Genomic DNA, 22708 nt, shown 5'->3' with positions numbered 1-22708 from the left:
ATTTGATTAATTTTTATAATTAATCATTTTGTGATCACATTTTCTCATGCACCTCTCTTAACCTGTTTAATCTAACTTGTGTCAGCTGTTTTCCTAGGTGCTTTGATACAGGTGTGCTTGGTGACTATCTCACATTTAAAAGCAAAGTTGCTGTGAGGTTTAAACCTTGGTAGCATACTCTGAGTTTAACACTAATGTGATGGCTATGTCCATGTTATAATTCTGAGCAATTGAGTAGGGACTTGAAGTAAAGTGGGGTCCCATGACGGGGGCTGCAAACTTATATGCATTTATCAATTCATGAACCAAAACCCCACTGTTTATTATGTTTATTATTATTATTGTTAGAGCCCCTGTGATTTGTACCTAGAAGAATTGATGCTGTTTTGAAGGCAAAGGGTGGTCACACCAAATATTGATTTGATTTCGATTTCTCATCTTTGCATTTTGTTAACTGCTAAAAATAAACAATTAATACTTCTAGTATTGAAAGCATTCTTACTTTGCAGCAGTTTTTCCACACCTGCCTAAAACTTTTGCACAGTAATATATATACAGTGTATGTATATATATATATAGATATATATATATATATATATATATAAATATATATATATATATATATATATATATATATATATAGATATATAGATATATATATAATGTGGCTCCATGTCCAGGATGCGATACATTCTGGAGCTTTGACCCAGTGGGAAGTGCCATCTTTAGAGAGAGCTGTCCTTTGTGTGTTTCTAGGTACATACCAGCGGGGTGCCACTATGTACTGGATAAGTGGCAGTATATTCCGCATCTGCAATGGGATGCTTAGTACATCCCACCCTATATGTTGCAGCGGCATTATCCCGGAATCCTGATGTGGTGCTGCGGAACTCAACGTCATCTCCCAAGAAGCTGAGTTTTTTCAATTTGAAAGTTTATTGCCTTGCTGGGTATCCTTGCTTAATACACCTGGGGGTGGGGGGGAAGGGTCGACTGCTAAAGTTTAAAAAAAAGCTAATTCTAATCTTGACTTGTAGAAACTGTATTTACATCCCTGGTGTTGTCTACAGCTGGCTGACAGTTGTAAGGGTTATGGGGAGCTTATTATTCTTGCTACTGTCTTTGAAGTAGTCTCCAAGGTTTAGACATAACAGACAGATTTTCATGAAGTCGTGCCCTGTCTTGGGCCCTTTTGAAGGAGAAAACAATCATGTAGATCAATATTTGTACAAGTAGAGTAGATTGGATTCAAGGGTCTTTTTTCGCATGGTCAGGTGCAAATAAAGAAACAATTCTGTTAACGATCAGAGTTCAAGAATTCATTAATGATAAAATACCGTAGGGTGGAAAATCGACGCAGATAATATTTTTCCTTTTTTTGACCTTGACACCAGCCCACCATACGACCGACCGGTGTCTTCACGTAATCGCATCAACTCATCTGCATGGGAAGTGAGAATTATAAATTTTTGAAAGACGAGTTCAACAATTATGAGCATAACTACTGTATTGGAGTTCCTAACTGGTGGTGTATAATCCCGGTAGTGATAAAAATCAGGATTTATCTGTTTCACTGTCAGAGATCCAGTTTCCCCTCATTCTATTTTTTTGCATTTTCATGCTGCATCAGGTTTCCTGGGAATAACTTTTATTTATTTACTCTGTTTAAGTAAATTATATATTATTCAGGGAGAAAAATTATAATGATAAAAAAAAAATCACTGAACTACCTTCATGAAAATAATTCAGGTGTCAAAAAAGTATACTTATTTTTTTTACATGACAATTAAACATATACAAAACGTGTATATTAATGCTTGTTTTATATTTCATACCATTATGTATATATATATATATATATATATATATATATAAATACTAACTGACATTTAAATCTTCAAGTTATTAAGTTTCATTGTCTGATGTCATCCAAATTCATCCAAAGTTCTGCCCGGAGCACTCTGCCGTGAGATCCGACCAGGACCCTAACCATTCCATTAGGGATCCCAGATGAATTGCCGCCCCTCTGTGAAGTTTTCATCCAAATCCATCCAGTGGAAGGCCCAGAACAGGCTCTCTGGGTCAAAGTGATGCCCAGTGTCCCCGGTTCAAATTTCTGCCTAGCGTACACCAACAGGAGGTCCAAACTGGGACCTCAACCCCCTAGTATGTCTTCTCGGATCCAATGTTACCACTCTGATGTTTTCATCCAAATCCATCCAGTGGAAGGCCCAAAACAGGCTCCACGGGTGAAAGTTCTGTCCAGCATACAACAATGGGAGGTCTGATCAGGAACTCAACCCCTTAGTATGTCTTCTGGGATCCAATGTTACCACTATGTAGAGTTTTTGTTCAAATCTATCCAGTGGAAGGCTCAGTAAGGCTCCCCGGGTCTATACCGGCTGCCTGGGTCAAAGTTCTGCCCGACGCACTCCGTTGTGAGGTCCGACCAGGACCCCAAACATTCCATTAGGGATCCCAGATGAATTGCCACCCTTCTGTGAAGCTTTCAACCAAATCCATCCAGTGGAAGGCCCAGAACAGGCTCACTGGGTCAAAGTTCTGCCCAGCGTCCCCGGGTCAAAATTCTGCCCAGCGTACACCAACAGGAGGTCCGACTGGATCTCAACCCCCTAGTATGTGTTCTTGGATCCAATGTTACTACTCTGTGAAGTTTTCGCCCAACTCCATCCAGTGGAAGGCTCAGAACAGGCTCCCCAGGTCAAAGTTCTGCCCAGCGTACAACAAATGGAGGTCCGACCAGGACCCTAAATCCAGTAAAACCTGGCCAGGATCCAACTGGACCACTTCACGTTGGTTTCATCCCAATCGGTGCAGGGTGTCCGAATGCATAACCAAACACTCAAACAAACAGACCAGTGAATTTTATATATAAGATTTGTCGCTTTGTCGCATTGTCGCTAGGTGGTCTAATAGTTATTTGGTATAAAAAAGTAAGCTATGTAAGATTGCCAGCTTAACCTTGAGAGCTATTATAGATTTTATAGTAGAAGAAATTAACAAGTTTTCTTTACAAATGCAGTACCGGTTGTCGTTTTGGGTGATTTTCACTAGATAAATACAAAAGTTAAAAGCTTTGACTTACCTTCAGCATTAAACCAAATCCAATGAGTGTTCTTAGTCCTACAAAGGCTTTGTAAAACTAACTGCAATCTTGTTGATGTCCTTCCTCCTTTCATGTAAATGACATACCTGGGGAAGGGTATCGACAATACGGGCATAGGGGGTCATTCAGACCCGCTCGCGAGCAGCAGTACACTCGCAAGCGGGTCGATGTTCCCCACTGCGCATGCGCACGACGGAGGGAGCTCCGTCGTGCGCATACGTGAGACCCGGGGAGCGACGGGCTTTCCATCGCTCCGGGTCTCGCACCAAAGGGGGCGTGCTGTCGATGTTGATTGACAGCACGCCCCCTTTGGTGGGCGTGCCGGGGGCGTGCCTGCCATGGGAACACCTACCGTCTGAAGCCGGCCCCACTGACATCACTAGTGATGTCAGTGGGAGTGATTTGGGCTCTGATAGAGCCAAAATCACTCCAGGGCTTGCGGCAGGGATACCCTACCGCAGGGTCTCCGTCGCAAGTCCGACCATCTTTTTGGCCGCTCGCATATGCTGTGGGTGGTCACCCACAGCTATACGAGCGGCCAGGAGGCCGCTCCATTTTCATGGAGGAGGCCCCTGATTCAGAGCAAGCGCTCTGGTCAGAGCGTCCGGCGCTGAATCAGGCCCATAGTTCTTTTATTTCATAATTCCACAAATTAAAGTATTTTGCTCTGTTTATCACACAAAAAAAGAGAAACACAAACTAGTAAAATTGAAAAGCACCTTAAAAAATTTCATTTTCTGCTACAAACCTGGGATATAACAACCACATTTTTATAGAACAATGAACAATGAACCAGTACAGTAACCATTGACAGCTGCTGAGAGGTAAGAGGGAATTAAGAAAATGGTAAAGATTTGTCCATTCTTACCATTACTTCAGTTGTTCCAATAGCCCGGCTTGGCTGCACCGAGCGTCGTTAATGTATGGGAGCAAATTACATATGACCATTTGCTCACAAGCACCGGAAAACAGACAAAAATAGATGTTCAGACAAATTGGTTAAATCAAATGGATTTAACCAATTTAAACAAAAGTTTTTGTACATTTTCCAGTGTTTGGGACCATATGGTTGAATATCATTTGCTCCCATACATACCAGGTTTTCATTCCAAACAACCAGATTGGACAGATATCTGACAGATAATTGTATGGTGTATGCCCAGCATTATTCACATAAATAAAACAACTGGGAGCAACAGAACTACATTGCTAGCTTACACTGATCGATTTCATGTGCGACCCTTATACATCTGTGTGCAGCGGAGTCAGAATCCGTGTAACTGGCTACAACAATGCAGTGGCCGCGGCTTTTCCCAACGCCAACTTCCATTGTGCTTCATCTGCATCTCTGTACGTGTGTAAAACGAATTCCTGTGTCATGGAAATCAGTACAGAGTGAGTGGGAAATTTCACTGCGCCTGCAATTCGGCTACGACGCAAAATTTAAAGACAAATGTGTTGCGCTACTTGTCTCGGAGCATCTCAATCCATATGGCGTACGTACTACCAGTAAGTGAGGACAAATCTGTATATGAATAGCAATCAGTGGCGGAACTCCCGGAGACAATGGAGTCATTTGCCGCCGGGCGTCAGCCCTGAAGGGAGCACCTGGCTCCATAATCCCCGGGAGCTGCATGGAGAAGGAGCGCCGCTGATCGGCGCTCCAACTCCATTGGCGTAACTATGGAGGGTGCCGGGGGTGTGGTCGCACCTCCTGCACCCTCCATTTGCCGGGCGCCCGCTGAGTGTGTTACCAGCGGGCGCCCGGCTCCTATTCAAACCCCCGGCGGTAGCCGGAGGACAGAGCTCCCTCCGTCTTCCGGGTCCCGCAGTGTACTATGGGAGTGACGTTATGACGTCACTCCCATAGTGCCGAGGAGCGGACGCCGGGGATGGACGGCAGCAGCACTGGAGCCGGGATAAAGGTAAGTGTTTGTTTGTTTGTTTCTTTTGAGTGCGCGCGCGCGGTGGGGGCCATCACTACTGGGGGCAACTACAGGGGCCTCACCCCTGGGGGTAACTACAGGGGCATCACCCCTGGGGGTAACTTCAGGGGCATCACCCCTGGGGGTAACTACAGGGGCCTCACCCCTGGGGGTAACTACAGGGGCCTCACTACTGGGGGTAACTACAGGGGCTCACTACTGAGGGCAACTACAGGGGCTCACTACTGGGGGCAACTACAGGGGCCTCACCTCTGGGGGTAACTACAGGGGCCTCACTGCTGGGGGCAACTACAGGGGCTCACTACTGGGGGCAACTACAGGGGTCTCACTACTGGTGGCAACTACTGGGGGGCTTACTACTGGGGGCAACTAGAGAGACCTCACTACTGGGGGCAACTACAGGGGCCTCACTACTGGGGGCAACTACCGGGGGCTCACTACTGGATGTACTGCAAAGGGGGACCATTACTGGGAAGCACTACATAGGCGGACCACTACTGGGGGCATTATATAAAAGGAACTGCATAAGGGGGGCGGCGGTAGCTGGGGCTGGCATAGGTGCTGGGGGGTGGTACATTTTAGTTTGGGGGGGGCACCAACATTTATCTTCGGGCACCTGGGATGAAGTTACGCCACTGATAGCAATACTGAAAAAAAATAATGGAACTTTCAAAAGTTATCTGTATTCTATATTTGTAATTTTAATTTTACAGAAAAAAAACACTCATGGCCTAGCACTGGTACAGTATATAAGATGATATCTAGTCAGTCTATAAAGGGTTATATTTAGATTTTAAAAATAAAAACGACAACATGATTTTAGCCGTCTTAGGCCCGTATTCAATTAGTTTTGCACCTGCGGCAAAGTTTTGCATGCCGGAGTTTTCGCTGACATTGCGTGTTTTGGATGCGGAAACTTATTGTGTGCGCCCCTGCTATTCGCTGTATTCAAATCCAAGCCACGCGAAAACGGCACCCGGAGAATGTGAAACAGGCGGAAAGTGCTTGCAGAAGTGGGGAAATCAGCCTGAACCCCCCAAAAAGAAGCACTAACATTGGGGATCAATCTAGATGAGTCCTCATAAAGCTATTTTGGGTACTTAAGCTTTGACAATTGCTTGCTATTAGTGTCCTTATAAAAGTGGTGAAGAATGGCATTAAGCAGTATTTTTTAGTGAAAATAAGTAGTCCTGCCAAATTTGGGGTACTTGAAAATGGGTGCTAGCATATTTTAAAGTTTCTAAAGTGAAGTTAAAAAAAAACGTGAAAAACGCACCTTTTGCATGCACCTGACCCATCCTTGCAGACCCCCAAAAATTCTATTTCGCTAGTTTTTTATTCTTGTCCCCCAACTTTTTACTTTTTCACCCCCATAATGAAAGTACTTTTTTAACACAATTGTCCTTTGGGGGGCTGTACCAAGGGTTCTGAGTGTGTTCTCCAGCTTTGCAACCCAAAATAAAAATGTTGCACTTTTTTTCACCTGCTATTCAGAGGCGAATCTTTTTCACCTTTTATATTGCATTGACTTTCCGCGTACGCGAAAAGCAGCTGGAATTGAATACGGAGATGTTTCCTCCACGCGAAAAGCCGGGATCGGCTTTTCCGCGGATCTCGACTTTTCACATCTAATTGAATACGGCCCACAGCTCTGGAGGTAAATTTAATTACATGATCTAAATTTTTACTGTTATTTAGTTCTTGTTGGTGAGTGTCTCATTAGAAATGGGACAACTTAATGCTAGGTTGTGAGGATACATATACAGTATATGGACTAATTCTCTATATTTTCATGCAGGTTGAGTCTCCCATATCCAAATATTCCGAAATACGGAATACTCCTAAATATGGAAATTTTTTAGCATGACTGAGATAGTGAAAACTTTGCTTTTTGATGGATCAATGGGCCTGATTCAGAGCCGGACGCAATTAGCGCTCGCTCGTCCAGAAAATAGGGGTGGCTATTCAAATGAACCGTTCGCTCTTTGCGGTCTGTTCACGCCTCTATGTCTGAACGAGCGAACCAAACTTGCGGTCGTTTTTTGGAAAAATATGCCCCCTGGCCGCTCGCATCCTACGTCATGTCCGCTATTTATTAGATTAATTGAGTACATCGACCAGCGTATGAACTGCTCGCTATTCTTGTGGTTAGTTTTTGCTACCACAAATTTGCGAGCAGTTCTGGCTATAAAATAACCCAGTGACGTGGTCAGTGATTCTGCTGTATTAATTATGCACACCCATAAAACGCCTGTTTTGACCTTTAAGCACGCCTGCGTTCTGATCTCCACTCCCCGTTTTCAAGCACCTTCCCCTGTTACCACCCACATACGCCTCCTCCTGTCACTCATATTAGCAGGCATTCGCTATTTAGCGAACAAACGATTTTCGGCCGCACTGACTGGTTCGTGCATGCGTATTACGATCCGTACGCATGCGCAGTTGGGCAAACATCGCTCGGAGCGAACGAGCGGCCGCTTACGAGCGGCTCTGAATCAGGCCCAATGTCCACAAACTTTGTTTAAGACACAAAATTATTAAAAATATTGTAGAAAATTACCTTCTGGCTTTGTGTATAAGGTGTAAATGAAACATAAAGCGATTCCATGTATGTACACAAACTTTGTTTGAGACACAAAATTATTGAAAATATTGTATAAAATGACCTGCAGGCTGTGTGTATAAGGTGTATATAACACATAAATGCATTCTGGGTTTAGATTTGGGTCCCATTCCCAAGACATTTGATTATGGTATGCAAATATTCCAAAATACGGAATATTCCGATATCCAAAATACCCCTGGTCCCAAACATTTTGGATATGGGAGACTCAACCTGTATTAGATATGCCCGGGGCAATTCAATTGCAGGTGATGGCCACGAAGAGTATGAGGGGTAGCAGCACTTCGGATAGTGCACAAGAAAATTGTCAATCTTGGTTGTACCATATTCTGCTACGAAGTGTGGGGCTGAATATCGCGGCCGCCCATTACGGACGATTGAGTACGGCCATACAGACATACACTGGGGGGGGGAACGGTGACAACTGTTCTATTTTAATATCCGTTAAATGCATTTGCGTTGCTATAAAGCTTGCACACTTAAAAATACAGGTGAGTAAAAAACAACAGCATATTGCTGTCCCACTTTGATGGAAAGTTTATGTCTGTGTCTACTTAAATAAGACCAACAGGTCACATAGGGTGTGATAACCAAAATGTAATTCATCCAACCCTTACATAAAACAAGTGTTAAATAACTGTCTAAACAAATATCTTTCCCACACAAATGGTGAATCTATCTTACTGCTGCCGATCCGGCTGACCTGGGACTTCGGTATAATATTTACTCTTCCTGCCAGGAAGATCTTCTGTAGACACATTTGTCTAATGTCAGCCTTCTTCACTGAGTGATTGATGGATAAAACGCCGCTGACCACATCTATAGACAGATGCTATATATTTCAAAGCAATTTGTAGTTCATTTTCTGTAGCACAAGTTAATTACCAATATTCCTATAAGATAAACTGATGAAGTAGGTTTAATCATAATGACCTGTTTTATTTCTTCTTCCCTCTTAATTCCTGGAGGGGAAGTGCAGAGGCCAGGTCACGCCATCTAGGCCATGCTGCTGAAATGCCATGGTGCAGATTGTGGAATCACTAAGAGGTGGCGGGAGCTACAGTAGATGATGCAAAACACCAATAATTACGTTTTCACAACTCCTCGGAAGTGGATGGGATAAGGGCAGGTGACCATCTCTCCTGGGAGTTCAGAGAGACTCTCATAACCCATGAGTTTCCCAGATGTTCAAGGAAAGTATGGAATTAATTTGTGCTGGAACGCATGGGAACACGGGGCCTGATTCAGAGCCGGATGCTCTGACAGATCGCTTGCTCTGAATCAGGGCCAGCCCTCTGGTTTTCCAGAACGGCCTCCTGGCCGCTCGCATAGCTGTTGGTGACCACCCACAGCTATAGCGGGTGGCCATGATGATGGTCGCGATGGTCTTGACATCGGGCTTGCGACGAGACCCTTGTGGTAGGGTCTCGTTGCCGCAAGCCCAAGAGTGCTTTCGGCTCTACCAGAGCCGAAAGCACTCCCACTGACATCACTTGTGATGTCAGTGGAGCCGGCCACAGACAGTGGGCGTTCCCATGGGAACGCCTCCTTTTGGGCAGCCATGCCCCCGGCCCGCCCACCAAAGGGGGCGTGCTGTCACTCAACATCGACAGCACCCCCACTTTGGTACGAGACCCGGAGCGAAGGTTTGCTCGTCGCTATCCGGGTCTCGCACATGCGCACAACGGAGCTGGCTCCATTGTGCGCATGCGCACTGGGCCACCCTGACCCGCTTGCGAGCGCATAGCGCTCGCGAGCGGGTCTGATTCAGGCCCACAGTTCCATCACTTCTTATGGCACCATAGTTTCAATATAGTTTAAATAGTTATAAATGTTCCATTACGCCTTTTGGCTCCATCGTAATTAAAAATATTTTTCAATGTCCTTCCAGCCTATGCCTTAAGTTTTTAAGCTCTGCTTCTTGTTTCTCTACAAATTAAGTATGGAGTAAGGGCCTGATTCAGAGCCACGCTGTGCGTTCGCAAGCGGCCCAATGTTCTGCGTACGCACATGCGCACGCTTCGTTCTGTGCATGTGTGAACTACACACTGCGATCGCAACCCTCTCGCTCACCCAGCAAAGGCAGCGCAGGGTAATGAGTGACAGGAGAGGCCATTTGTGGGTGGTAACAGGGGCATGACACTAATAACGGGGGGATGGAGATGCGAATGCAGGCGTGCCTGAGTGTTTCAACGCTGTTTTAGAGGCGTGCATAATTAACAGGCAGCGTCATAGTACACGTCACTTGCCATTTTTTTACACTGATTTCCTCACAATGTGTCGGGCTGCCGCTGCCGGGATCTGTTCAGCTGTCGGGCTGCCGCTGCCGGGATCTGTTCAGCTGTCAGGCTGCCGCTGCCGGGAATCGAACCGCCGGCAATTCGGCCGGCGGTATTTCATACCGATTCCCTTTAGTCAGGTACTGTATGATGATAGACTTGTATTTTGTAAAGAATATGGAACCAGAACATGAGAATTCATAATGACAGACAGAGGCATATTAAGAGAGAAGTGGGCCCTTGTGCAGTCTCTGTGCGGCGCAGGTGAGTAGATTCTGTCAATGTCACTGTGCCAAAGTCTTCTGCACATGTAACAGGTCTCCGGGAACATGGCCGTCACGCCATTTCCCTTTGATGTGTGCAGTGCCACCGCTGCTGACCCCAGTAGCGCACGCAGGGGGGTTTCTGAGTACCCAGAAACCCCCCCTGACATACTGGAGTGCAGGCAACGTGTTCTTAAGCCCTGTCCCTTCGCGGGTCAATATGAAAAAGGCGGGGCCAATAGGACACAAATTAATTAGAATCGACTCATTTGGCCCCGCCCCCCTCCCGATTGACCCAGCGGGGCTTAAGAACATGGTGCCAGCCTGCTAGATCCTATCCCTATCAGATCTGCTGCAAGGTAAGTATTTTATAATGTATGTGACATATGTGTGTGTGCGTGCGTGCGTGCGTGCGTGCGTGCGTGCGTGTGTAACATGTACGTGTGTATGTATATGTCTGTGTCTATGTATATATGTGTGTATATTATATATGTATGTGACATGTGTATACAAATATACATATATATATATATATATATATATATATATTGTGATATGATCAGGGTAGTCCCTCTCATGGGGTAGGTGGACACCTCCTTACACACAGCAGCCAGGAAACAGCACTCCACTCGTGGATTTTCATGCAAGCTGGTCGGCACTAGTTTTTACTGTGCAACTCAAAAAAATAACCCAAACATAACATAAGCCCTAGCCCGGCTGAGCACTGACTAGACAGGTCATTTCCTCTCTATAAGTGGCTAGGCCTACTGCCTCATCACAAACACAGCACTTTCAAAAGGTCCCAGTGTCTCTGATCAAATCCTCAGTATCTGTTCTCCCCAGGGTGTGTGAGACACTGCATCAAAACTCTTACACAGCTATATTGAGCCACTTCCAGGTGTAATTCCTAATTAGGCTGCTCTCAGGCAGGAAGGCCTAACACTTGAAACGGCCCTGTGGATGGAGCCCCCCCTTCTCTCTCACATTCACACCCCCAGGACCCATTCTCCGGCTTTTACCAAAAGACAACACTAGGATCTATTTGTAAAACAGACTTTTCCTGGGGGTTAAAATACATTTTACAGGAATCTGGGACACATATATACGCCATCCCTAACTTCTCCAGTGCTCCTATCACTATATATATATATATATATATATATATATATATATCCAACAATATAGTTGACAACAAGCGCCTACTAGAGCATATACAGTGAACCAATGTAACTTGTGCAAAATCGTGCAACCTGTGCAAAGAGTATGCTTGTCCCTATTCAGGACAGTGATAAAAAGTGACTTAAAATCAAGTGTATAAATGTATGAATATATACGCAGATATAGTTTTAATTTCGTAAATGTCATTAAAGAGAGGAGGAGATTTGGGCAAAATGTTCTGGATTTTTGAACTAAATACTCTATCTCCCATGGGGTTTAATGACATTTACGAAATAGCTCCATTTATATGATTCACGTTATGAGGGAAGCGTTATAATACATTTTATCTTTCCTCAAGACTAATAAAGACAATTCCATATATATATTTCTTAAACAAGAATGAAGGGGTTTAGACCCCAGAACTATTATTTATTTTTACCCAAGACATACATTAAATGGAAGCTGATGAAGCTAAAATGCGATTGACTACAAGTTTTCATGGAGCAAAGTCCATAAATCTATGCATAGGAGAACACATACCTACAACCATACCAACATGTCAATGCCCAACCTCGCCTGATCTTGGAAGCGAAGTATGATTGGGCCTGGTCAGTACTTGGATGGGGGACCACCTAGGAAGACCAGGCGTTGTAGTAAAATTGTGACTGGGAATAAATGGCATATATAATGTGATATGGCTCCGAGTCTTGTTTTACAATTATGCACTAGCATTAGTCACCTGACCATTTTTTGCACAAATTACATTGGTTCACTGTATATGCACTAGTAGGCGCTTGTTGTCAACTATATTGTTGGATTGATTTTTGTACTAAAGTGGCTAAGTCACGGCCACCATTTTTGTTGACCAAGCAGACACCTTATATTTAACAAGGGAGTGTTACAAGTATTATTATATGGTTATATAATTAATTATAAAACATTCACCTGTGAAAAATATTTCACGTTGAACAGAGTGGATAAATTTGGCGCTGTTCTTCTTCTATTGATATATATATATACACAGTATATAATATATATCATTACATATACATACAGTGTGTTTATATAAATATATATATACGGTCAGGTCCATAAATATTGGGACACTGACAGAATTTTCAGATTTTGGCCTCTATTCACCACCACAATGGCTTTGAAATGAAACAAACAAGATGTAATTTAACTGCAGACTTTCAGATTTAATTTGAGGGTAATTATATCCAAATCAGGTGAACGGTGTAGGAATTACAACGGTTTTTATATGTGCCTCCCTTTTTTTAAGTGGCCAAAAGTAATGGGACAAACTAAACAATCCTAAATCTAACTTTCACTTTTTAATACAGTGTTGCAAATCCTTTGCAGGCAATTACAGCCTGAAGTCTGGAACGCATAGACATCACCAGACGCTGGGACTCATCCCTGGTGATGCTCTGCCAGGCCTCTACTGCAAATGTCTTCAGTTCCTGCTTGTTCTTGGGGCATTTTCCCTTCAATTTTGTCTTCATCAAGTGAAATGCATGCTCAATCGGATTCAGGTCAGGGGATTGACTTGGCCATTGCATAACATTCCACTTTTTAGCCTTAAAAAACTCTTTGGTTGCTTTTGCAGTATGCTTCGGGTCATTGTCCATCTGCACTGTGAAGCACCGTCCAATGATTTCTGAAGCATTTGACTGAATATGAGCATATAATATTGCCCGAAACATTTCAGAATTCAATCTGCTGCTTTAGTCAGCAGTCACATCATCAATAAATACAAGGGGACCAGTTCCATTGGCAGCCATACATGCCCACGCCATGACACTACCACCACCATGCTTCAATGATGAGGTGGTATGTTTTGGATCATGAGCAGTTCCTTTCCTTCTGCATACTCTTCTATTCACATCACTCTGGTACAAGTTGATCTTTGTCTCATCTGTCCATAGGATGTTGTTCCAGAACTGTTGTTTGGCAAAATCTAATCTGGTCTTCCTGTTTTTGTGGCTCACCAATGGTTTGCATCTTGTGGTGAACCCTCTATATTCACTCTTGTGAAGTCTTCTCTTGATTGTTGACTTTGACACATATACATCTACCTCCTGGAGAGTGTTCTTGATTTGGCCAACTGTTGTGAAGGGGTTTTTCTTCACCAGGGAAATAATTATTTTGTCATCCACCACAGTTGTTTTCCGTGGTCTTCCGGGTCTTTTGGTGTTGCTGAGCTCTCCGGTGCGTTCTTTCTTTTTAAGAATGTTCCAAACAGTTGATTTGGCCACACCTAATGTTTTTGCTATCTCTCTGATGGGTTTGTTTTGATTTTTCAGCCTAATGATGGCTTGCTTCACTGATAGTGACAGCTCTTTGGATCTCATATTGAGAGTTGACAGCAACTGATTCCAAATGCAAATGTCATACCTAGAATCAACTCCAGACCTTTTACCTGCTTAATTGATAATGAAGTAATGAGGGAATAGCCCACACCTGTCCATGAAATAGCTTTTGAGTTGATAGTCCCATTACTTTTGGCCCCTTAAAAAGTGGGAGGCACATATTGAAACTGTTGTAATTCCTACACCGTTCACCCGATTTGGATGTAATTACCCTCAAATTAAATCTGAAAGTCTGCAGTTAAAGCACATCTTGTTTGTTTCATTTCAAAACCATTGTGGTGGTGAATAGAGGCCAAAATCTGAAAATTCTGTCAATGTCCCAATATTTATGGACCTGACTGTATATATATATATATGGAACCCCCCCACCATAAAAATCCTGTGTTTGCCCCTGTACCAGAGAGGTATTAAACATGGGTGCAGGGTGTGCGTTGTGGCCCTCCTGGACTCAGGGGCCCGTCTGCTCCACACACCCTGCACCCGTTATAGATATGCCAGTGATGACAGGTATAATGTAATGACAAATTTTATATTGTTTTATACTGAATTTACACCCACTTGCTACTTTAGTCGCTGCGGATGGGAGGTTGCTAAGTATGCGCCAGTCCTAATGTCGATAATGACATTGTTGAAAGCATTATGTCGAGCACAGTTTGCCAACACGGTATCGATGTTACTTGATGTTTAATTGTAACCAGATCGGCACTATAATTTTAAACATGATGCTTTACCATATAAGCACCTTCATCAGACGCAAACGCAAACATCCTCAACTTGAACATAAGGAGTTAAGCATTGAGGCATGCTGTATACATCTTACTGTTGCATTATAATAATTATCATTGGATCTATGGCAAGGAGAATTTTTTATTTTTTTATTTAATATTGAAAAACTTGCAGTATATAGTGTTTTTATGTTTTTTTTTTTCTTTTAATGTTGATCGCGCAGCCAATCTGTTATTAGTTTATTTTTTGAGAATATGCGCCAATCTTCTTATATTGGCCGCGGCGTTCCATCACATTGGCAGCGCTGTCAGCGCTCTAGTCACCAGCTATTTCTCTTTTCCTGACAGCTTAGTTATTATACCTTATAGTTGTGTTTTTCCTGGGTGTATAACAACTAAAAAGTCGACATTCTGAAAGTTGACATCAGAACGTCAACATAGTTTTTTGCTTATTTTAGCCTAGCCCTAACCCCAGAGGCGTATCTATAATGGTTACAGTGTGTGCTGGGGCGGCCCTGGGTCAAGGGGGGCCCACACTGCACACCCTGCACCCACTAGTCTTACTTGTCCGTAGTGCTGCTCTGCAGTGGCGGCTCAGCGCTGCAGAGCAGCAAAAATCACTGGGAAAATGGCGTGGCGGCAATTTTTCCTGGTTATTCGCGCATGCGCAGTACTGCTGTCGCAGGGAAAATGGCGCCAGCATTGTTTTCCTGGAGACAGCAGTGTCCTCAGGTAGCACGTAAGGCTGCCTATTGGTGGACAATTCTAAGCTGAAAGGCAAACGAGCTGACATTACTCGGGGAGACGCACAGTAAGCTCCAGATTCAAGCAGATTGCTACTTTAAATCCCATAGTGCAGCGTGGTAATGTCCAAGCAAATTCAATGGGCAGTACACTGTAAAATGTGTTTCTGAATCTACAGCGTATATTGGGCCTGATTCAGACCCACTCGCAAGCGGCTGTCCGCTCGCAAGTGGGTCGATGTTGTGCTCTGCGCATGCGCACGACGGCGGGAGCTCCGTCGTGCGCATGCGCCAGACGCGACGAGCGAAGGACTTTCCTTCGCTCGTTGTGTCTGATCAAAGGGGGCGTGCTGTCGATGTTGATTGACAGCACGCCCCCTTTGGTGGACGTGCCGGGGGCATGCCTCCCTGATGGGGGCGTTCCCACGGGAACGCCTCCCGTCAGAAGCCGGCCCACTGACATCACTAGTGATGTCAGTGGGAGTGATTTTGGCTCTGATAGAGCCAAAATCACTCCGGGGCTTGCGGTTGAAAACCTCAACCGCAGGCTCCGGCTCGCAGTTTCGATGGTCGCGATGGTCAAGACCATCGCGGCCATCAAACTGCACGCTCGTATAGGCTGTGGGTGGTGACCCACAGCTATACGAGCGTCCAGGAGGACGCTCCATTTTTATGGAGGGCGGCCCTCATTCAGAGCGTGCGCTCTGCTCAGAGCGTACGGCTCTGAATGAGGGCCATTATTTTTATGTGATAAAGGGCGGGAGGATGCACTATGATGAAAAATGCTGTCACACCCCCGAATATGCGGTTTTCTGAGGTTTGACTGTATAGCTCATATGCACCAAGAGCTTGGACCCGATAAGCAATAGAAGCCTATGGGCTTCTCTCCTGAGTTTCCACCAAGAGGGATCCAATATGATCCCTCCCAGAGTCCCCCGCGGCTCATGCATGCGCTGGCCGACAGCATCGCATGCACAGAGGGACGCCCAGGTCATACACCCGTATGTCCCCACACCGCAAAGAACTGCACTTATCGGAAGAGCTGTCCTTTGCTTAAATGATCATTCATATGGTGTTACTAAATGCCAGTATGCATGCGACCATTGGTGGAATGCATTGCATCCAAAATGCAATGCTTCATGCATCACACCCATAGTGATATAGCTATGGTGCATACAGTACTAAGCCTTGGAGAGAGATAAAGTGGAGAAAGATAAGTACCAACCAATCAGATCCTAACTGCCACTTTACAGGCTGCGTTTGAAATATGGCAGTTTGGAGCTGATTGGTTGGTACTTTATCTCCATCCGGCGGGCCCGCGAGTAGGGGGCAGGACCTAATGACACAATCTTATGAGAATCGTGTCATTTTGGCCATGCCCCTTATTTAAATATGCGCCGTTCGTGGCACATAGTCGCTAGGAGCGAGGCTTAATGACATGACCCATCCGCCCCGGCCCCTAACACCTCCCACCTGCTTCTCCTCCCCGGGCTTCTCCCAGAGAGGAGAACTCCAATGTCAGCGTGTTTGACTAAGCATCACATTGTGGATGCCGTACATCCTGACACTTATCAGGTACTTAAGAACGTTAATAATTGCGGTATGTACATAGAAATGCGATTAGGACAGCTCTCCCAATAATAGCTGGCCTTTGCGATAGAGGGCCTTCCGGGTTTATGACCTAGAAGTCCCTCAGTGCAGAATGCGAAGAGAAGCTCATAGGCTTCTATTGGGCAACGCTATCTAAAGATGGCATTGCCCTCCAGGGCCAAGCTCTGGAATGTATTGCTTGGTACATATGGAAAATGCAGCCAAGTTACAAAAACAAAAAGTTTTTGGATTTTTGGCCGCATTTTCCTTTTAGTGCCTCCCGCCCCATAGGCTTTAATCTGAAGCAGTTGTGTGGCGAATCTTGCGTGAATTCGCTGAACAAATAAAGTGTGCACATGTATGGCCACTGGGCCTGATTCAGAGCCGAACGCTCTGACCAGAGCGCTCGCTCTGAATCAGGGCCCTCCTCCATTAAAATGGAGCGTCCTCCTGGACGCTCGTATAGCTGTGGGTGACCACCCACAGCATATACGAGCGTCCAAAAAGATGGTCGCGATGGTCTTGACCATCGCGAACATCGGACTTGCGACGGAGACCCTGCGATAGTGTCTTCCTGCCACAAGCCCTGGAGTGATTGTGGCTCTATCAGAGCCAAAATCACTCCCACTGACATCACTAGTGATGTCAGTGGGGCCGGCTTCAGACGGTAGGCGTTCCCATGGGAACGCCTCCGTCTGGCAGGCACGCCCCTGGCACGCCCACCAAAGGGGGCGTGCTGTCAGTCACCATCGACAGCACGCCCCCTTTGGTGTGAGACCCGGAGCGACAGCTTGGCTGTCGCAGTCCGGGTCTCGCGCATGCGCACGATGGAGCGCCCTCCGTCGTGCGCATGCGCAGTGAGGAACATCGACCCACTTGCGAGCGTACTGCCACTTGCGTGTGGGTCTGAATGACCCCCACTGTTTTAAAGACAATTAAACCACCACTTTCTGCTTCTTCTACTTTACTTCCCTGTGCGTTACAAGCGCCGATGAGCATGCAACGTTTCATCCATGAAAAGGGCATTAATGAGTGTAACACGGCTGTTTAACAATATTGATGGTGCTGCAGAGGTCTCAGTGACCTAGCTGTGGCACGCTGCTGCTTCCTGTGTAAAATGAGTCACTCATCGGTGTCTTGTGCTGCCTAACCTGTCGCCTCAGGGTATGTACAGCGGGACCACAGTAGAGGCTGGCAGCTTTTCCTGAAATACAATAAACAAGCTGACTATAAAGCCTATGTCAATTAATAACAGTGCAAAAGGTAACCCCAAATAAAATACACATACACAAAAAAAACAAGATTCCAATGTCCACTTGCATTTGGCTTTACCATGTCCGCTTGTATTCCACTGCTAAAGAAACTCTAAAAAATGTTCTTTGGGCATGAAGTTTGGTGGGGGTATAATATGAAGGAACATCAATAATAATTAGCACATATTGAAAAAAAAAAAAAAAAAGAGTGTTCCTTCCTCTACGTTAGTTTTTCTCGTCATTTTCTATGGACTTCTTTGGAGTGGATTCTACAATGCTAAAAGTCATCTAGATAAGAGTAACATATCCTATATAGGGATGTAGTCATGATCCCAACACCAGTCAGGGGGCCATTTTTCAGCAGCGATCGCAAATACAACTACATACGCAGATTGAGTGATTGTTAGCCATTGCGCATGTATATAAGCCACATTGTGCGTGCGCTGCGATTGCGCACACACAGAGGAATCCATCACAGAGTGAGTCACAGGTTGTTAGCATTTGGGGGTGGCGACGGGGGAGTGGTCAGAAAAAGGTAGGCGTGTCACGATAGCTTTCAGGGCAGGCCGTAGCTTGTGTCTGCGATCCAGTACGCAGATAACATGGCTCCGATGTCTCAGGGCTGCTCAGAAGTCTGATTGTCGAAGGATCTGCGACCGCAGCTGCACCTTCATACGCAGTCACTTGGATTTGCAAAGTCACCGGTGGACATCTCTGGGAATCTAGAGGAAACTCCTGCACACTTGGGTAACATACATACACCACACAGGTAGAGCCTTAAGCTGGCCACACACTAGACCAACTTACATCCAACCAGCCAACTAGTTGATTGGTTGGAATGAAAATCTGTTAAGGTATGAAAGCAAATGACAATCAGCAGTTTGCTCCCAAATGCCAGAAAATGGACAAAAACTGTTGTGTGAACAAATTGTTTAGATCAAACATTTAACAAACTTGTCTGACGACCATTTTCATCTGTTTTCTGGCATTTAGGAGCAAATTGCTGATCATCACTTACTCCCATACCTTACCAGATTTTCATTCCAACCAATCAACCAGTTGGATGGTTGGTTGAAAGTTGATCTAGTGTGTGGCCAGCTTTAGTCGGGTATTAAACTCATGGTTTCAGGACTGTGAGGCAATAAATCTAACCACTGCGTCATTACACTACGTGCTAACTGTTTAGTTTATGAACAAATGGAAAAAAACGTCAATCACTGTAGGCCTGAGATTTTGAAGAAGACATTGCCGTCACCTAGATACAAAGTGAATAAAAGAGCAATAAGTAAAACAGTTTACTTCCTGAGGTCTTTATCTTGTGTCCAGTAATAGATATATGCATGCATACTGTAGCATAACTAATATATTCTATATACAAACATCAATACAAAACACACATCTGTGACAGTGTAGCTCCTGTCTTCACTGTGAAGAGAGAGGGTTGAGTTATCTGGTCCAATCTTGATATGACATGGGTAGGAGGAGATAGTTTTGTTATTAGGCAATAATTTTGAGTTGGTTACTGGAAATTGAGTGGAGGGACGTTTGTTTTCTCTGAATGACAAGATATGACACGAGAAGAAGCTTGAGATGGAAGGAGAAAGGAGTTAACGCGGATGTGTTGATGTTTGATGAGCATGTTGTGTGAATGTGTTGCTTGGCCATTATTGGACAGGACGCCAGACACAGCTTAGTCAACTAGGAGTGAATGGCCAACAGTTGAGTAGAATGGCCAACAGTTGAATAGAAGGCAGTGGCCTAAACTTCACCAGCTCTAACTCAGATTCTTAAAGATTGGAGCTATCTATAGCCTTATCTTTCTCTACATCACATCAAGCAGTAATTTTAACAGCCTTGGTGCTTTGAAATAAGTTTGTCCTTGTATCCTACTCTAATGAATAGCCATAAATAAAATGAGTCCACCTAACCATAAACAGCGAGGTCCACCTACAGGTAATGGGCTGGAACCCACCATTTCACTGTTTATTGCTCTGGGAAAAAGAACATAAAGGAAAGGTGTTGTCTGAAACTCTCCAGCTATTTACAATTACATGAGACTGCTCTTGCTTTTAAGCTTGAATAGGTTTAGGCTTCATTTAAACCAGAATTGATTCATGTCACTTGCTGGGTTCATGATTGTGTAACTTGGGCTATTGTACAGGAATCTGTCAGCACTGCGGAACATTTGTAGCCTGAATATTAGCAAAATGTGTTACTACTTCCAATGACAGCAAATGACAGGAACAAGACTTTAAATTTGGGGGTCACCAATCTCGATGAGCACAGAAGAGCTGAGACTGACCCTATGAACTCCCTGTAAAAAGGATTATCAAACATTTACATGATCTCATGTAAGTAGATAATAAACATTTGATTTTACATCCAAAATGGTCTCTCTGCTTTATATTAATAAATGGCAATGTTTAGTGAAACATGATTGGGCAGTTGCAGTATCAAGTCCTGTGCCTTTAAAAAATGATGTTAGTAGCTTGGATATCTGCATTACCTCAAACACGACATCAGGTAACAACATACCTCTATTCATTACCAGCTTACAAAGTAAACTGGTTACAGATAAATAATTGAAGAGAAGCATTCAGACTCTCTGATAATTAGTTTCTCCAGTTGCAGTGGTGCACAGATCAAATTGCCAGGATGATAGGATGACACTAACGCAAACTGAAGTTTGAAATGTCCATAGTTTAAAGAACATTTGATGATCTGAGCTGTTGTGTAAGGCAGGTAAAATATATAAGGCAATGATGCAAGGCAGTTCTAAGGTAGGGTAAGAGTACAGTAGAACATCGATTATCTGAACTAATTGGGATCAAGGACAGTTTGTATAACCAGTTTATTTGGATAATTTGACTATGTATGTATGTTGTTGTTTTTTTTTCCTGTTTTTTTCTGATTCAGTTTAGGTTTTATCAGATAATATACCATCAAATAAGTCAGTTCATCATTGGATCAAACAGAAAATAAAGAAACAAAACATTGAACTGTACATTACAAAAATGTGTACATAGATCTTGTTCGGATTATTGGCATTGTGTATCATTGGTTCAGGTAATCGGCGTTCCACTATAAGATGTATTATAGAAACATGGTGCTCTGAAGATGACGGGCCAAATGTAATAGGGTGAGTTTAGAAAATGGGAGAGTTTTCTCACACTTTTTAAACTCGGCCTATGTAATAGAGTAGGAGAACAAAGCAATAGAGCAAACGTGCATGTTTTTCAGATTCAAAAACTCTCATGATTTAAAATCTCATCCAGATGTTTCCTATTTTGAAGATAAAACTCGACCAACGTGAGAGTTCAGTGGCAAACGCAGGATTTCCAGAGGGGGGTTTCCAAATGCTTAATTATAGAGTGAGTGTGGCCTGTCATGAAGAGGGCAGAAATAGTACTTAACCAGCTTTAATAAGCGTCATACAAAGTGTATTGTGTGTAATAATTCCAGCATATACAGGACCAGCGATCACAGTAAGCCATTATACCGTATGCAGCATTAGGGCCATCCTGCCTGAGCTGAACATATTTATTTTAGATGTGGGCACCATTCCAGACTAGTGAAGCCATGAGGAGCAGCAGAAGAACCTAGCACTGCCCTGGACATATATGTTATGTACATACTGGGCTCTATAGCAGTGCATCTCTAACAGTGCATGTTTTCCAGATCTTCTAGTTGGTGCACAGGTTATTTATTACTGGCTGATACATGTTAAAAGGTCCACAGGTGGTGCTAATTATTTAATTTGTGATACTGAGAAGAACATGCAGCACTAGTAACAATCTACTATTTCTATTGTAGTCATGGTGTGGGCTGGGGAGGGGGGTTTCCAGGCAGACGGAAATCCCCCCTGCGTTTACCTATGGAGTTTACTGCTAAACTCTCACTTTTCCAAACTCTCTATTACCTTTGGCCAGACATGTCCAACGCATTCCTAAGTGTAAATATGCATTACCGGTGCATTGGCTAGGTACGTCTCTATAATGTCAGGGTCCTTAGTCTCCTTTTAGATCCCCAGTCAGTGTCAAGTATAGAGGCCATATCAGAACACAAAGTAAAGATGAATTGATGATCCATATATGATGACGTAACAAACTCCCATTAGTGATCCATATTTTCTGCTCCTACTGAATGTGAATTATACACTTTAACTTCCATAAAGATTATCTGAATGGGGAATTCAGGTTGGCAGCTGCCTGTATATAGAATTATTTTATTTTTATTTATTTTTTTAACTATGATTTCTTTTTTCTCTGTGAGATCTATATGTATTTTAAGTAGGGATGTGCAGGCTCGGTTTTACTCGGATTTACTCGGTTCTTATCGCCACTTTACCGCAAATTCGGATTTATTATATTGGCTATCCAAAACACATGATAGGCGATAGCCAATAAAATGCCGTTTAAAGATCCGAGTATATCCGAGTAAAACCGAACCCGCTCACCCCTAATTTTAAGTGCTTTAATTACCATATAAATTGTAACATTTGCTTTGCACTGTATAACTATTAAATGTAACTGTTGGCAGAGATAGGGGCATGTACAGTGGCACTATGCATAGGTACAAATTTTCCCAAATGACAGGAGTTTACCAAAGGTGTGGTTGGTCTACTTTTCA

At 43.9% G+C, this 22708-nt stretch overlaps 1 pseudogene; it reads left to right on the top strand.

Annotated features, from left to right (window-relative positions):
* The first annotated feature begins 11934 nt into the window (after nucleotides 1-11934).
* LOC148479071 (5S ribosomal RNA) lies at nucleotides 11935-12053 on the top strand (annotated as a pseudogene).
* Nucleotides 12054-22708: the final 10655 nt, after the last annotated feature.

The sequence above is a fragment of the Taudactylus pleione genome, unplaced genomic scaffold (genome assembly GCF_031769625.1).
Source record: "Taudactylus pleione unplaced genomic scaffold, aTauple2 ptg000639l, whole genome shotgun sequence".
NCBI classification, from domain to species: domain Eukaryota; kingdom Metazoa; phylum Chordata; class Amphibia; order Anura; family Myobatrachidae; genus Taudactylus; species Taudactylus pleione.
The sequence above is the reverse complement of the archived record's forward strand: the minus strand, read 5'-3'. Positions and strand labels throughout refer to the sequence as shown.